General features: G+C 41.7%; 1 long non-coding RNA gene across 1 annotated transcript in view; it reads right to left on the bottom strand.

Moving 5' to 3' along the window:
* Positions 1-36: 36 nt before the first annotated feature.
* LOC139592310 (uncharacterized) overlaps positions 37-17,244 on the bottom strand; it is a 35,472-nt gene continuing 18,264 nt past the window's right edge. The window contains exons 4-5 of the long non-coding RNA XR_011679958.1: positions 10,703-10,787; positions 37-175 (exon numbers count right to left, since the gene is read on the bottom strand). This is a non-coding gene — a long non-coding RNA (uncharacterized lncRNA). The remainder of the gene's footprint in view (positions 176-10,702; positions 10,788-17,244) is intronic.

Raw genomic sequence — 17,244 nt, 5'->3', positions numbered from 1 at the left:
AGATCAATTTAGCACAACTCATCAACTGCTAACATGATCAATAATTAATGTGGCTGCAGGTCATCTACTTCAGAGTTCTGTTAGTCTTTGTTATGTCTTCCTGCAGGTTGCTCCATGAGAACAGGCCAGCTCTTCCACAGCTCCCTGCAGTGAAACCATAGAGGAGCTCAGTCCACTGAAAAAAGAAATAAAAAACCCAAGGAACAAAACCAATTTTAAAAAATCCCAAACCCCACACCAAAGCAAAAGGCTTTAAATATGCTCTCAGAAGTGTTCAGGCTCCAACAGATGAGCCCTGGTGAATTTTCCTACTGTGGTGTATTGTGTTACTAATCCCAACATTTGATTTCCTGACCTCCCCCTCTCCACAGCAGGGATGGCAGAGGAGCACATGTCCCCATCTCAGCTGTTCTAGCACAGGGCCTGGCACCCTGAGCCAAAGTCTTTGCAGCTGAAATTGAGATGCCACACTATGGACTGAAACAAAATTATTCACCTAGGTGGGGGATATATGTTGTTCATTTTGAAGCTCTTTTAAAATAAAATGAGCAACCAAGCCTACATAGATAGGAAAAGTAGACCATGTGCTGCCTCATATCTCCCTCCATCTCTGAAACAGACCTCTCCAACTAGACAGATTATTTGTTAGGCCTGAGGAAACCCTCATGTCTACCATGTGGCTGCCTCAAAACTGCATGTACTTCTGCAATATGTTTTACTGACTTGGCTCTTCTTGCTGCTGCTGAAAATTTTGAAATCATGTGATTTAATCTGCAGTACAATGACACAGCAGCTGCATTTTCCCATCTTCTCTCTTTCTGTGATTTATTAGGCTTTTTCTACACAAAATACAAGCATGCCAACTAGAAGGGTGATCTTTTACTTTGAGAACTGTGGACCACCATCAGTTGTGGAAGAAGTTTGCCTAGCATAAATACAGACAACAAAAATAAAGGTTATCCCTCTTCTTGTGTGCAAATCAGCAGCAACATAAGCACACCTAGCAAGCATGGCATCACTTGTATAATACTTCTTCATGTGCACTGCTATTTTCAATGGCTACATTATTCCAGAAGACAAGGGCTTGAGGATGAAGCCAGCCTTCGAGCCTGCCTGTGTGTGCTGTGTGCAAGGCAGCCCAGCACAGCATTGCAGTGACAATAGGAGGCTGTGACCAGCCCCTGGATGTGCCTGGCAGAGGCTGGGTGCACTCCCAGCCCTGCATGACAGAGCACGAAAAAATGTGTCTTGTGGGAAAGTAGAGGGAGGAGGAGTGAAAATGGGAGACCAGACTCCCATTTGAGAGGAAGAGGAAGAGAGACTTCCCATTTGGGAAGAGGAAGAGAGACTGAGGCAAGTCATACTGGGAGGAGCAGCTGAAGGGTCAAGAGAAGACAGCAGCAAAATGTTGATGAACAAGTAACCCTTGGTGATTCAAAGCCAGAGTCCCCCAGCTCAGCTCTTACTCAGAAGATCAGCATGTGCCAGTGGGCATGCACAGGCAGGCACTGCCAGTCAAATGCTCTGAAAGTGCCCTGTAGGGATGTTTGGGGAAAAGAAAACTATTAAAATGACAATAAAGGCGCTCCAGCACAAAAATCAGAGCTGCCACATATGTTTAACTAGAGTATAAGGAACACTGATACTCTTGATTATTCATTAATGAGAAGTTTATTTCAGATGTGGTTGGAAATATACTGGAAATCTCTTGCTGAGCATTTTTAATATTATATGTAGTATTGCTGAAGCATTGAGGACTTCTATTGTGTCATACCAGTCCCTTTTGATTCACACACACAGAAGTGGCTTGTGCCCTAAGGTGGTTACATGTGAAAAAAAATCAGGAGACAACAGATGGAACCAGCAGCTGGAGGATTGGCAGAAATCAAGGCATCTCTGACAGGCATCCCAGACAGTTTTTTGTTTGGGACTCCTTTGTTCCATATTTTTTGCCAGCACCAAAAAAACCAAATCTCAACAAAATTACATGGTGAACCATAGAAAAAGCAACTCTAGAAAAAGACCTGAGTGTCCTCAGATCAATTTCATGCACTGGAAGATCCTGAAGAGCCACAGGTGCTGCCCAAGATCCACCTTTTCAGACAAAGACCCCCTGAAGCAGCAAATAGCAGCTGAAACCCAGGAAGTCAGGCTCTCCACAACTCCAGTTTCCTGAAGACAAATAATTCAATTGTCATTGGGCAGTCTCTAGCAGACTTATGAAATGCAGGGAAACAGATGTGGGCCTCCCTTGGAGCCAGCTCTCCAAGGGCACCTGCAGGGGCTGCCACCCTGCCACAGCGTGGGGACCTGCCAGCCCCAGGGACACTGGCACAGGCAAGGGACTGATATGTCATCAGGGGAAGAGCAGGCAGCCACTGTGGTGATGGGCACACACCCTACTGCCACCGTGCAACAGGGCTGGGCTCCCCCAGGCAAGGAGAGGCCACCCGGGCCACCCTGGCACCAAGGAGCATCACGGGGACACACGTGGGGAGTAGGGGCTGGTGCTGGGTGTGGAGCCCTTTGCACAGCAGGGATGCTGCTCCAGCCTGGAGCAGGACTGCAGGACTGTCCCTGAGGCCCTGCAGGTGCCAGGGACCCAGGGACACAGGGATCAGGGCAGCGTCACTGTGTGCCTGCACTGCCAGGGTCTGTGCAGTGGGGCAAACATGACAGAGTGGGGATTAGAGCACAGGCAGCACAGCAAAGAAAGATTAAGCAGTGACATGAAATGTATGTTAAATGGCACCATAATCTCTGTTTCATGGCAGACTGATGCCTAAAAAGAAAAAAACATAATTTTGATGTTCTCATTTTTCATAGCAAGTATCTGGGTATTTTTCAACCGCAAGGGATTATTTATTGTGTGCTAGGCACATAAAGACATGCACACCTAGGGACAGTAACATGAACTGGATGTTTTTTCAATGTGGAAGCTTTTATGCCTTGCCCAGCAGTTCTCATTCATTACTTAGAAGCATGCCCTGCACCTCCATATTCAAGAAAAAGCCCTGGCAGTGTTCAGGGAGAAAATGAGGTTCTGCTCCAGGGGCTGAATGAAAACCTCCTGCTGGGCATCAGCAAGGGTTTCTCGGGGTTTCTAGTTAAAAGCAGCTTCAGAGGTGTTATCCTACTACAGTTCCATTTGAATTTCAAATGTACAAGTGTAAACGAGCAGAACCCAGAATATAATTGATGGGCTAACAGAAATATGTATCTTTATTAAAAGAATTTCTGTGTGTTTTGGAAACTGCTTTCATAGTATAGTAATGGTCTGTGGATAGACTCATGCTTAACAATGATTTTATTTAGAGACTGATTGATACATTTCAGTGTACTTATCTCTTGTAATAATTAAACAAGCATTGCACAACTGGCATTTCAATAGTCGATTTCTTTCTTCTCAAATATATAAGAATATATAAAGAATATATATGTGTATATATATATATAAATTTATATATACATAAATTATTTATATATATAGTATTTATGTATATGTACATATACATATTTATATATACTATAAATTGAGTTGCAATACAGTATATATGCTCCAGTAGCACTGAACATACAAGTATGTGCTCTTCAAGCTATACACAGCTTCTACTATTGAGGTAAAAGTCACAGGAACATAAAATCAGTAGTTTGGGGTCAGATTAAGAATTTATATAATCTAATATCCTGGCCAGAATTGCTCTTAAATCTCATTCACAGGTTTTTGCCTTGCAACTCCTTTGAGCCAAAAGGTGACTCGATTTAGCTATGAGCTGTGTGAAAAAAATAATTCCTTTTGATATTTAAACATGATTCTAGGAATTTAATTCTAGGTTTTGGCTTATGAAATGTTGCAACTGCTCCTTATTTATCTTCAGAAAGGTCATTATTTAAGAGCTCTCTACCACACCCTTTTCATTTCTGAGAGAGAACAGGATATTTCTGTCAACTTCCTGAAGAGAAATGAAGTCAAATACATTGACTTTGATTCCAGATTACCATTAGTATTCAGTTTTTAAGATTTAATCAGCATAGGTAGATAAGTATATCCACATCAACCCCTTTCTATATCTTTTCTCCTTTTAGCAGATCATTTCATGAGATTGAGAAGAGTGGGGAGTCAGAACTGCACAAGACAATCAAGATATAGGTGCAGCACCAATATATTCAGTGGCATAATATCTGGAGGTTTTACTGAATTGTCTGCTTACTAAAAGCCAACGTGATTCTGTCCCCATTCTTTGTCAGAAGGAGCACACAGTGGTGAAATTGCATGGTGTAAGTAGTATAAATAGCACCCAGAGATGAAAACAGCCTGTCAGTTTACCTACTCAACTCTTCTGCTGCATTGTTAATACCATTAAAAAAACTGAGCAAGTTTCAGGAAAATGTCAAGTTGGCTAACCTTATTTCAACCCAACTACTGTGCTACATGCTGTCCTAAGAGGTTTTTCTGCCAAAGAGCTTTTCTACCCTGCTTTCTATCTAATATCATGGTAAGGCTGCTGTTATTCTCAGTAGATGGTACATTACACTCTCTTAGGGGCATAGGTTTTCTGTAGAAAGCACTTTTCCTGAGAAACTTATCTTGGGAAGTGCTTTGGACCCTTCTTGCTGACTGTCTTTAATCCAATAATGTCACTACAGTATTGTGTGACACGGGCATCACTCCTGTGGAAGATTTGTGCCAGGCAAGTCTGAGACAAGAGGAACAGTCAAGGTTATTTTTAAAGCACCAGAAGTAACTTCATCTCGGCAACAACATCGCTAATGGAGAATGCACAGCTTGCTATTAGTGACACTGATACCTTGTAAAAGGAAAAGTAAAATTCACCTGCTTATTTATAGAGTTCGGTTGCATGTAGTGAAGCAAGTGTGTTATTGCAGATTTACAAGTTAGCAAGTGGTTCATAATTAGCATATTATTCATATGCAGTGTAGGACTCTTTAGATAAAGAACCAAATATCTATGCTCAAAGTTCCTAATATTCCAGATAGGTTTTTATGCTTACTGTTCCATTTCCAGTGGTTTAAAGATAAGAAGATTATTTTTTAAAACCCCTTAAATAATTCCTTAAAAATAAAATAGGATTTATTTATGCAATGGTATCTGTAAGCTTCTTGGTTCTGATTTCAACAAAATCTAGTACTCCCTTGTCATGATCCAATTTTTTAAAAAAATAATGCACTCACATACCTCTACAGCTGTGTCCTAGAATTTCTACTGATCTCCTGATCCAGCTCACAACCCTGAGGTCAAAAGGGGCTTGACCTTCCCATGCAGCCTCAAAAACCATCTTCTCAAGGAAGGAAAGATGGTAAACTAAGTAATAAACCTGACCAAGCTGGACTTATTCACTATATCATTTCTGTTTTTCTCATGATTAACTGCTTGAAAGACTGTTAGCAGCTGACAGGAAGGTAGAGCTTGTTTCTATTTCTTGTGCACTTTTCCAGCCTCAGACTCTTAATGGAATTTAGGAAAATAATGATAAGCTAAAAAAAGCAGAGTTAAATAGTGCTTGAAGTACAGTGCAGCAGGTGACACAGTGCAGTTAGTTACCTTTGAAGATATCCAACTGGGGTATTAAAAGAACACTTGGGGTTTAAGAGCCCCATTATTTCTGTCTTCATAACATATATGTAAAAAGCAAAGTGCTAGAGAGCAGCCATGGCTATACACGAGTCTGAGCTACCCTGTTCTATGCAAGTGCCCCAACTGATGCATTATTTGTGATGTCAGAGCCTCCAGAAGGGTTCTATTGCAAGATCAAACCATCCTTCTGCAGCAGCCTTCCTCTGCTGACTGCTGTAGCCCCTGTTTAGCAGCCAGTGCCCCTGGGGGCCCAGAGGCTGAATTGAGCTCTGGGCATGCCAGGTGGAGCAGTGCTCTGGCTGCAGTGCTCCTCGGGACAACGCCAGCTCAGCACTCCTGACCTTCAGCCACTTGCTCTCATCTCACGCTGTTTGCTTTGGCACAGCCGCTTCTTCCCGAGGCACCCCCCGAGGCCACGTGGAAAATGAGATCACTGAACTGATCTGTGTTAAAAATAAACCAGGAAAAAAGCCCCAAAACCATTTTACCAGGTGGTTGGGAAGCAGTTGTTTCAGTGCCCTTGGCACCCCAGGTAGGCAGGTGGAGCTGGCCCTGCTGCAGGAAATGGCACGTGGCATCCCATCCAGCTCTGGGGCCTCAGGCAGCTCCCAGAGGGTGGATTCCTACACCAAGGGGGTGTTCAGGAGGCTAAGATACCCTAGGTATCTTTTTCTCTAAAGATAGGCAACAAAGGGAAAAAACAGCAGAGATGCAGGAATTGTTGATGCTATGCTGTCCCTGATGAGGGGAGAGACATATTTGTATTTGGAGCAATGAAATTATAGTCTGTCAAAGAACAGCTTTTCATTATTGCTTTCCTTTTTTTGTTCAAAAACTAATATTTAGCACTTTGTCTGGCTTGACTTAGCAATTTTAAAACATAACATAAAACCTTCTCATCAGTGATTTAGAACCACAAGTCCTGGGGCTCTGTTTTCTGAGCAGCTCACTCTTCCTGCAAAATCACAGAGTATCTTCAGCTTGTGTGGAAATTAATAGGTTCTGTTGTAAACACATGTCTAGGGCCTGCTTATGCTTTTCATTAAGCCATCATGAAATAGCTATTGCTAGATAACACCAGCTGTGGCCATTTTATCCTGGAAAGCAATTGGGATGTTTCAGTTAAACTGGAACGAGGAACTACAGAAAAAGAAAAGTCCACACATGGAATTAATTTGAAAAGAGCTAATCAGAGAAATACCAAGCACAACCCATGGTATTTGCTATATATTTATATTTTTAAAGTTAGGTTAAAGATGTTCATCTCAGGGTGATAAGGCCAATTTTGGCCTTTATTCTCTGAAACTTTACACAAAATATGCACAACTATATTCACCACGATTAGCAATCCCTACCACCAGCTTCAGCTGGTCACATTAATACCATCTGGAAGTTACTGTTTGGCCAGTAGAATGAACTATTTTTGTTGTTGTTGAAGAAGTAGGAGATGCCCTAATGGGTGTTGTAAATTTAAGCAGTGGCTCTGTATTTAGCAATGATTTGGTTCTGTGCTTTGAAATATGCCCTCCTAGCATATGTGCTTACTGGGGAATAAGACTGCTCAGATTTATGTGATTATTTATTTACATTAGTATAAATACAATTTAATGCCCTAGCTTATAATTAATATTTCAGGAGTAACAGTGAAACAAAAGGAAAACAAGCCTCAGTGTTATTGAAATAATTGTCATTCTTACTATCATCTCTTCCATTCATCATTCTAGGACTATACCCACAGCTTTCTCCAAAAGCTTGATCAAATAAATATGTCCTTCACTGTGCCTGGAGAATCAGTGCATCTGGACCCAGCTAGGGAGGCACTGCAGAGATTTCCAGCCTGCACAGTGAGTGAGCTGCCAGCTCTGCCTCTCTTTATCTGACCAAGAATAGCCCAACGCTCAAACGTCTTTGCTAAGCCAAAACTGTTGGGAGGCACTCAGTCCCTTGGGAATCAAGCCAGGGTTTTTCCCAGTGACAGATATATTCCATCTTCATCCTTATTAATGGAACATTTATAATTGATTTCCTTTGTTTACCCTTTCCCTTCCTTTTGCAAGAAAGAACAAAAGCCTAAACTTTGCTTTCTGTATGACAAACATGAGGGAATTTCTTACAGAATGTTAATCACACAGTGGGAAGCACTGAGAATGGCTTTCTATTAAATTACAATTCCATTTCTACCAATTATTGAAATACATTGTTTCTTCTGAAGCCCAGACAGAAAAATAACACATGTAATTAGTGTGGATTCTTCTCTGAAAAGGTGAAATGTAGTTACAGGACGGTTCACACAACAGAGGTGGAAAATAATAAACCTGATGGAAATCAAGCTGTATTTTCTCTGGCAGCAAAGTTGGTTTTGGAGGTTCCTGCTTTCTATTATTGCACCTATGGCACATAATCACAAGTGCACTGTGCCTCTGCACTTGTGCTAATGTGATTGTTTTGAGGCTGTGCTGTAAACTGGATTAGTGAAACAATTTTAGGAAGATTTCCCCACAATCTCTAAATAGCACTGAAAAATGCTGTACATTAGCAAGACCCTTTAATGAAGAAGCCTTGGAACCAAGCTGTGCATCAGCTATTAACTCAGAGGAGTGCACTCAGGTAGTACCTACTCCTCAGAGCTCAGCTGCTGATTACAGGATGCTGGAAATATGGGTATGATGTTAAGGGAAGCATTGCATGGACTACCTCTACTTAAATTTTAGCCCCATGCTGAATAGGACTGAATCCAGTTTTAAAAGCTGTCCTTCCCTGTTAATGCAACACAGTCAAAGCAAAATTACTGACCTTTACTGAGAGGCTGGTCCAACTCTGAACTGTATTAGAGTGATCTTTGTCTTATTTGCCTCTGCACAAAGTGATGTATTTTCAGTTAATATGCATCATGAAGAAACACACTGCTTGGAAATTAAGCCCTTGCCTAAAAATAGGAGTCAAATATTATCCAGTGTGATTAAGTGAGAAATTTAGAGACTATTCTGGTTCTAATATGCTTCACAAAAAAGTTCCTTTCCGTTTCTGTTTTGCTTCACCCGTATCAAGAGCAGCTCCAGGTGAAATCTCACCCTCCTGTTTTGCACTTTTGTTTTTATTTTGTGATAACTATGATAGTTTGGAGGATGATTTTTTTTTTCCAGCCTCTGGATCAATAGAGTTCTACTACCTAAAGCAATAGCATAAATACCAGTAAACCAGCAGGGAATTGGTTTAAATCTTTAGCAGCAATGAAGTCATCTGGCATCATTGGCTGCTGCTCTAGTAGGAGACTATTTCAGCACACTTCTAATGTTTTTCCTTTTAGCTAAAAATGTGGCTTGTGGCTTTTTCAGAGGCCTGAATCCACACTGTGTTTTACATTCTCTCTGTGTGACAAAGCTTTAGGGCAGTGCAGAAGGAACTCTGGTTGCTGTCCAAAGAAAGACCTGTGCTCCACTGTAACAGTGCAATATTTCTAGAGTTTTACATTTTTGTCACAAATATTTCCCCCTCATCTGTAAATCTGTGTGGAGTTTGTCTGGCTAAATTATATTCAAAAGCTGAATCATTATAAATTCCCAGTTATAGATGTGATGATGGGAATGGTAACAAGATGTGCCTCTCAGAGAATCATAATTTCAACAACTTGGTCGTAGTAAATTTGGGATATCTCTTTTGAAGCTATTATCCAAGTGCTTTGTAATAACCATTAAGGCAAAAATCTGCCTTTGTGTGCTTTCAAGCTGCAACAGCCCTCAGTTTTGGCAGTAAAAATATCAATACTAATCTCAGGCTGTAAATTGATGCTACAGAGACTTTGGTGATTTATGAGTTCCCATAAGACTCTTGTCCTGTCAGAGCAGGGCAGAGACACAGCTCACAATCATCAGCCCTCAGGTTAAGCTTTCTGTGTTGCTAAAAAAAAGACCTTTATTTATTTATATTTAGTCAATCCAGGCCCTTGTGAGCACAGGGCTCTTGCAAAGACCCCACTGCCTGTGCTGCACTGACCATGAAGCAGTGCTGCAGAGGCTGCTGGTGAACCTGAGCAGGAGTGAAACTCAGAGGTCAGCTCTGGGCCTCACCCTCCACCCTCCTCTCTTGCTACCAAAAATCTCAGGTGCTCAGGCTGGGTGGGATTTGTGAGGCTTTCTAGCCAGATGTCCCACCAGCAATGGAGAGTACAGCTTCATTCTGCTTTTCCTACCCTGTGCCCTTCTGGCCATGCACCTGATCAGCCCAAACAGCATCTCATTCCAGAAATCCAGACCTCTTCATCACTCTGCACTAAAATTCCTTGTAGCTCCATCTATGGATGACATGAAAAGTCTTTTAAAATCCCAGGGTTTTGTTATTCAGAATGTGTTCTATATTCAGACTTTGTATTCTATATTTTAAATTGACACTGAGATAAATTAAATTGAATTCAAGGCACTTTAATTGTAGATTAGAATAAAATCATGTGATCTAATTTAGTAAACCAAAGCTACTCTAAATTCATATCTTTGGCCAATACATATTCATTTCCTGAACATGTTTGTGTAAATAAAACTGAAAGCACCATTTTAACAGGTAGGCACCCAATCAAAAATGACAAAAAGTTGCTTTTTACCAAGAGACTAATTTTGTTTCCTAGCACACTGTTTTTTCAATGGCTAGATTTTTAGAGCAGGAAAAAGGATTATGTGACCCAACTGCTGGAGATGCACTCTAACAAAAGGTATAACAAATACAATGTACTTGCAAAGTGGAACAGCTATATAAAATTGTTGCTTTATAAGTAAGATAAATGAAAACAAAGCATACTAAAACAGACTAATAGCAAAAATAAATGAAATAGTGAGTTTCTCTGACTTGTCTGTCTTTAGGCCCAGATGTTATACACGATTACAGAACAAGGAAGCCTGAACATACTCCCTCCACAGGAAAGACATCTCCAGTGATAGGCAGCACCAGCAATGCCAACTATTTGTGGTGCCCAGCCCCCATCCTTCATATGTGTCACCTCACAGACATCACTACCCGGCCAAAATTGGGTGATACGTGAGGAAACTCAGCAATTTCACCAGCCTTTGTAGAGTGGAGCACAGATTAGGGTGAGAAAGACTTTGTCTATGAAATTACCTGGGTTGAAGGAGGCAGGAAAAAGGTTTTGCTCCGCTTTGCAGTTTCATTCTGAATCATCCTTATGGCCAGGGTTAATCACGGGCTAAGGAAGGAACAAGAGTGAATACAGCAGATAGATCAGAAACTGAAGCAAGCTCCATGGGATCATGCAAGGTCTGCTTTCAGGGGGCTGAGTGGCTGTGGGCTGCATTTCCCCCTTGACTGGAGCAGACAGGGATGCAGCAGGAGCTGTTTGAGGCAGCCAGCTCTAATGTGATATGAGCCATGAAGCGATCCCGCCTGGATGATTCCCAAACACTGCAGAGACACACAAAGCATCAGGTTTGCAGCCTCTGTGTGACCAGAATCCCACAGGGTTTGTGTGCTCACAGATGCTTACAGACCCTGGTAATTATGCAAACCTGCACATTAGTCAGCCTCCTGCAGAACATGGGGTGCAGAAGCAGATAACAGGCTTCAGACACCCTGAATTTTTCCCCCTTCCACTTGTCCTAGTCTTTATTTTGAACCTCTTACACATCTAGCTACAGCTGAATTCATACCTGCAAAAGGTTATAATAAATATGCCTTGATTTCTGAGATAATATAAATGTATATATGTGGATATGACATATACCATATTTTTTCTTAGACATATGCATGCAAATTCACAGGTGATGATATGACTATATTTAACATTGTTATCTTTACAGCATAGTAGTTTTACAAGCCCAGAATAGGCTAGAATTTTGATTTATTTTGGGCTAAAATATGCTACATTTTCTTAAACAAGCTTTTTCAATAGTTAAGGTGCTCTTACAACATGCTGCAGCATGTCTACATTGAACACTCTACATCCTTCCAAGTATACCCTTCTTAAAGCACCAAAAATAGAGGAAGTACATAAGTTATTCATGGGTTTTGCCTGTTATACACCATGTTGAAAACAGACATAATTCATTAAGTGGACACAGTGAGGGGAAGGGAAATTGGTCTCTCCTGGGAGCAAATGACCCTGCTGGGCAGGGAAGAGGCTTCCCAAGGACAGAACAAGACTGCTAGGAAAAGCAAGCAGAAATAAGAAATCTCAGGAACTGGAAAACTGTGGTATAATTGGGATTAGAAAAATTAATGGAACAGCAGAGCCACAGATTCCTCAAATAAAGGAAAGAAAAATAATTTTGGGGAGCTAAAGGATATTGTACAACATTTGCTGTAACCCAGGGAGTTGGTGGAAGAGCAGGAGTGAATTTGGAAGTGAGGACCCATGCCCCATGGACCAAGTAAGCAGGGTTAGGTGTGTTTACAAACTTTTCAGAGTTTCAGCCTCAGTTTTCTGCAGTAATAAAATTTGCCTCGATGTATATCTGCCCATACAAAACAGCTTTTGAGCTTAAGGGGTTTTCATGCTTCCTGAAGACCTTTGAAGGAAAGTTGTAGAGGTAAATTGAATTTGTAGCTGACCAGGAGCCCCCTCAAATAGAAAAGACCACAGCCACAGGGTGATCAGCTCTAAACAGCTGCCCCTTTTGGTCCTCATGGGTATCTGGTGTTGTCTTCCCAAACACACAAGAGATTATCTCCTCCCCCTACCTTTCCCAGGGGGAAGAAGAGCAAGACAGAGGGGTAGACTTTCCTATTTGGTCTTTCCACTGGACACAGAGAAGAGAAAGAGAAGAAACTCTCCCTGTTTGCTTTCCTCCTACTCACAACTACTCACAAGCAAAGGAATATAGTCACTAACAGGATAGGAAAGAGCTGCAGGTAGAAGTGCAATAAGCTGATGGAGCTAATTGGCTGGGCTTACTACCCATTGAAAATAAGAAACCTAACTGCACCAGACCTCTCTGAAAGGAATTGATATCTGGCACAAAACTGATGAATAATTAATTTCTAGGGGCTGATCCTTTGTGACTTAAAGTGATGCAGGGACTTAAAGTGGTACAAGTCAGCAGCATTCAGACCCTCTGAAACCTCCTTTGATGCCTCACTACATCCATTTTGCATTCCTGCTGTACACCACCTTTGTAGGTCAAACCCTGGATCTTCATTGACAATTTCCGTGCAAAGTCTGTACAGGGAAGGTGTGCACTGCCCATGCTGTATTGACTAATATCTCCTGCTATTACACAAAAAACATTTTCTGCTGAAACGAGGCTGGTGTGAGTCCAAGCTAGGAAAACAGAAATAAGGGTTCACATGTATGTCTTGCATGTGTGAATAATCTTCCTGAGGAGGTGTGTGTGTGCTATACCTAAACACTCTATTTGTGGTATTGCTTCTCGGAATTTAACAGCATGCACCTGAATCATTTCTGTTCTTACCAAATCAGCAGCAATGCAGAGTGCTAAGGGGCAGTTTGTACCCTTGTGCAGAGCTGTGTGTACTTGTACTTACTTGGGAAGCAGCAGTCTTTGGGGAAAGGCTTGTCCAGTGTGAGTGGGTACATGCCGGGGCACTGCCGTGTGCCCGCACGCAGCCTGATTGCAGCAGCACAGGAAGGACATGTAAGGTGTCTCTCAATTACAGGAAAAGCTGCTGCATAAAACGTGCTACCACAGCCTGAAATGCTGCAGCTCTGGCCATGAGAGAGGCCAGCAAAAGCTGAGCTCTGCATAGGTGACCAGAAGCCCTCCTGCCTTGTCCCCTGCCCGCTATGCAGCAACAGAAGTTCAATTTAGCATACTGGTACAGAGGTTTTTCCATTATCAGCTATCCACTCATAAATGAACCCTCAGTATTCAATGGTCTTCCTTTTTTACAGTCTATAGATTTTATGGCCTACTTTGTACTTCCAAGTGGGCTTTTTCCAGTACTAAAATGGATCTGAACCATTTTCTTCTTGTAAAATCAATAGCAGACATAGATCCAGGTCTCTCTCTTAAATATCTAAGCACCAACAAATTTCACTGCTCTCATTTTTGATCAGCAGCTATTGCTCTCAACAGAGATTAAAATAAAAACAATTTAAGCTGCTTAGTGAAGTTAAATAGCTTTTAGAACAATTTATTAGGAAAGTAAAATTTCTAGTTCATGATTTATCATATGATCTTTAACGAATTTTAAGATAAACCACAGTGCTTATATTTACAACACAGATACACTGTGGAGATATTCTAACCAAGCTGTATTTAAGACACCCAGACACCCACTTATTAGAATAATGCTTTCAAACATATTGTACAAAGTAGTAATTCTTGGCTCACAGGGCTCCTGCCAGTGTTAACACCCCCAAATTTTTGAGAGTTAAAGCAGACTGCATGCTGAACAAGGGCCTTAATGTTGTCACCATAGCGATGACACTTTGCAACCCTTATTTGTTTCCTTGATTGCACCAAACAAATGCACTCTCTCTGTAGACAAATGCTTTTGGTTTCTTGAGTATCATTTCTCTAGATGATGCTTTAAATAATGTCTTTGTAGAGACATAAATATTATTTTGTAGTGCAGTGAAATTTACACAACAAAGAATACAGTAGCTCTTCTGATAGGAGACAGACAAGAATCAGTTTGAATAAATGCAAAGAAAATTCCTTTGTTAAAACACAGAGAGACAGGACAGTCTCTTTGTCTGCACAAACAAGGATGAAAGAACCTGTTATTTGTATTTGGCCAGTCGATTTGAAAACATAGGAGAGAAAATATTTTGTATAAACTAAACCAAAAATATTTTTTTCAGATTGGAAAACCAAAACCACTCATGTTTCCTTCAAAACAGGAAAAAAAAATTAAAAAAAATTTAGAAGTGTTTTTACAACATATTTCTTTTTTTCCCACTTGAAAGTTCTGCAAAATCCGACTCAAATTCATAAATCGCATGAGCTGTTTACCAGTAAATTTAAAAAAATACAAAAAATAATCACCCAGCCCTATTCCAAAATAGCCAGAGTGAAAATCAATGCAGTGCAAAAGGGCTATGCACTCCCACCTCCAAAGCTTTCATGCCTTGCAATCCCACCACAAGAAGCCCTTGCCCTCACTCCCCACTACCCCCACATTGAGTAAGTGTTGCAGGGAAATAATTTCCCTGCTCAGTGAAGTGCCATCCACATTTGTAGGGCGGCACAAGTGCTCACTGAGAGCAAAGAAAACAATAGATGGTGGCAAAAGTCACACTTCATCTTAATTTTCAAACAATAGCAGACTTCAACACAAAGTTTGGTGTCCAGACTGAGCGTAGTGAAGCCTGAGCAGGTTGCACAGTGAGATTGGTCAGCAATGCATGGGGAGATAATGTGCAATTGCAGCTGTCTTCCCCAGCCTGGCTCTGACAAACCCAACCTTGGACCCAAGGAGCAGAGTTCCTTAAGCTACTGATTAAAATGGGTCTTTTGCCTCTTTTTCTGGCTTTTACTCTAGTTTATTCTTTCTTGAATGAGCTTGTTTCCATGACAGCTAGGGCCATAAAACCAAAACCCCTTAAAATGCCAATTTGATTAAGCTTTTATCAAATTATAGCAATCTAAATGCATTCACAGACATAAGCCCTGACACAGAAAGCTCTGCACTGTGACCCATGGTCCAAATCCAGCCCAGAGGACAACCTGCCAGCCCTGCCACACCTGCTGGCCATGGTGGGGCAGAGGAGTTGAAGGCAGATAATCTGCTCTTCCCAAATCCTGCCTGCCTTTGGAGGAAGGAGCTGCTGGCTCAGCTAGTAGACCCTCAGCCTCAGCACTGCTCCATGCCCCTCACCATGCTGTCTGGGCTGCAGATGTTTAATAGCCACTGATTCCAGAAGCTGATTATCTAATTGCTCTGTCGTGTCAGCTTTGACCTCACACTCAGCCCAAATCCCCCAGCCCTTGGTGCTGATGGCATTTTCTAGAAATAGTCAGCCTGCCTGTCCAGACAAGAAAAGGCAAGTATGAGGGAGGTGGTGTCAGGACTTGAGCTTTTGACCCTGAAGTCAATATGGATTCAGCTGATTTGAGGCACTTGACTCTGTGAACTTGAGCCTGCACTCACACAGCTGGCCCAGAGGGGTAGGTAACATCACTGGAGCTCTATTTTGAGCTGCATAGGCAGAAGTGACCTGGGAGCTTAAACCACCCCCCCCGATCAGAAGTCATCTCCCCTTAGTGCAAATGGCACAGTGGAATCAAACCCAATGAAAATTTTAAGAGTAATTTGCTGTTGCTCCTTTTACTAGAGATTATAGAGTGAATTATTCATATCTGACAGAGAAAAAAAACACAGAAAAACTCGGTTTATTTCCTCTGACATGTCTGAGAAACAGAGTTGCTATAAGCTCCCCTTATCTCAAAATGTTTTATCAGGGTAAAAAAAAAAAAAACAGCCCACAAAAAAACACATACCAAAAAAGTCACCCCTATGATTGCTGTGCTGAGCATCATCCCAGTGCAGGCTGCCTTGCTGTCCCCAGCTTTGTCAGCTGAGCCAGCTCAGGAGGCAGCTGTGGGGGACCCAGCCTTCAGTGCCCAGCACAGGAAAAAGGAGCTGGGTCCCCTTCTGTGCTGTGGGTTGCTGTGACAGCCACAGAAGTGCTGGCAAGTCCTTCTCCATTTGAATGAGCATCTCCATCTGTGTGCCTGAATCCAAGCACCAATGCCTACCCAGCTGTCTCCTCACAATGTTTCTAACTGTGCTATGACACCTGCAGGAGAGAAATCCAATTTTCCCTTGCAGCAGAAGCATCCCTGATGCTCAGACTTGCTAGTCCTGCAGTGATCCACAAATGGATCTTGTTTTAGATTTTAGCTGGGAACAGGGAGGCTTATTTTTATAAGTGCATGTCTAAATTCTTCAGCAGTTGAAACAGGCCACCAGACACATACAATTGTTTTAGTACCATCCTAAGGAAAATGTAGAGAAGGAGGAGTAGTGGGGATGAAGGGAAGGACAGCTGTAAATGAGTAGACAAACTGGAGGGCATAGGTCAGTTTGAAGGCTTTGTCCAGATACTGCTTTATGTACAGCCTGGGCAAATCAGAAGCAACTTGAGTTCTGAGGGAGAAGGAAAAAGAAATTGCCTGAGCAATTGTCACTGCTTAATCTATGTCTGATGTGCTGTTTGATTGCACAGGACCTGAACAATTACACTGAGCAAGTAAGATGAAAAGCAGAGAACTCAAGGAGAACAATTAAGGCAGCCTGTTCTGTTGAGCCTCTGATTCAGCTATTTGTAGCAATTCTTTTACCAACATATGGTCCAAGTCCTGCCTGCAGATAAGCATGACAGGAATTCAAATAAAGACTACTCAAAGTGTTGCTGACAAACACATACATTGCAGTGCTGCTTCTCTCCCCAAGATAAATGTAATACATGTGGTTATCTCAGTCAAGCAAGTTAAGTTTAAAATACTGCTTATTACTGAAAATTGAACCTTGACTTACTTACAGTGATATTTGCCATCCTAGCTGTATTTGTGTCCCATGACCTCAGAGGTACAGTCTGTCATGGACTTTGGATCTTATCCCTTTTCTGACTTCCTTTTATGACCTTTAGATGCATTTAAAATAATCCTGTACTTTTTCAGCTACTGTTCCTCTGCTTAAAAATTCTGCAGGAAGGCATTTCTCTACCTGATGCTTTATTG

This window comes from Agelaius tricolor, unplaced genomic scaffold (assembly GCF_023055355.1).
Source record: "Agelaius tricolor isolate 1412-34295 unplaced genomic scaffold, bAgeTri1.0.p SCAF_8, whole genome shotgun sequence".
Taxonomy (NCBI): Eukaryota; Metazoa; Chordata; class Aves; order Passeriformes; family Icteridae; genus Agelaius; species Agelaius tricolor.
The sequence above is the reverse complement of the archived record's forward strand: the minus strand, read 5'-3'. Positions and strand labels throughout refer to the sequence as shown.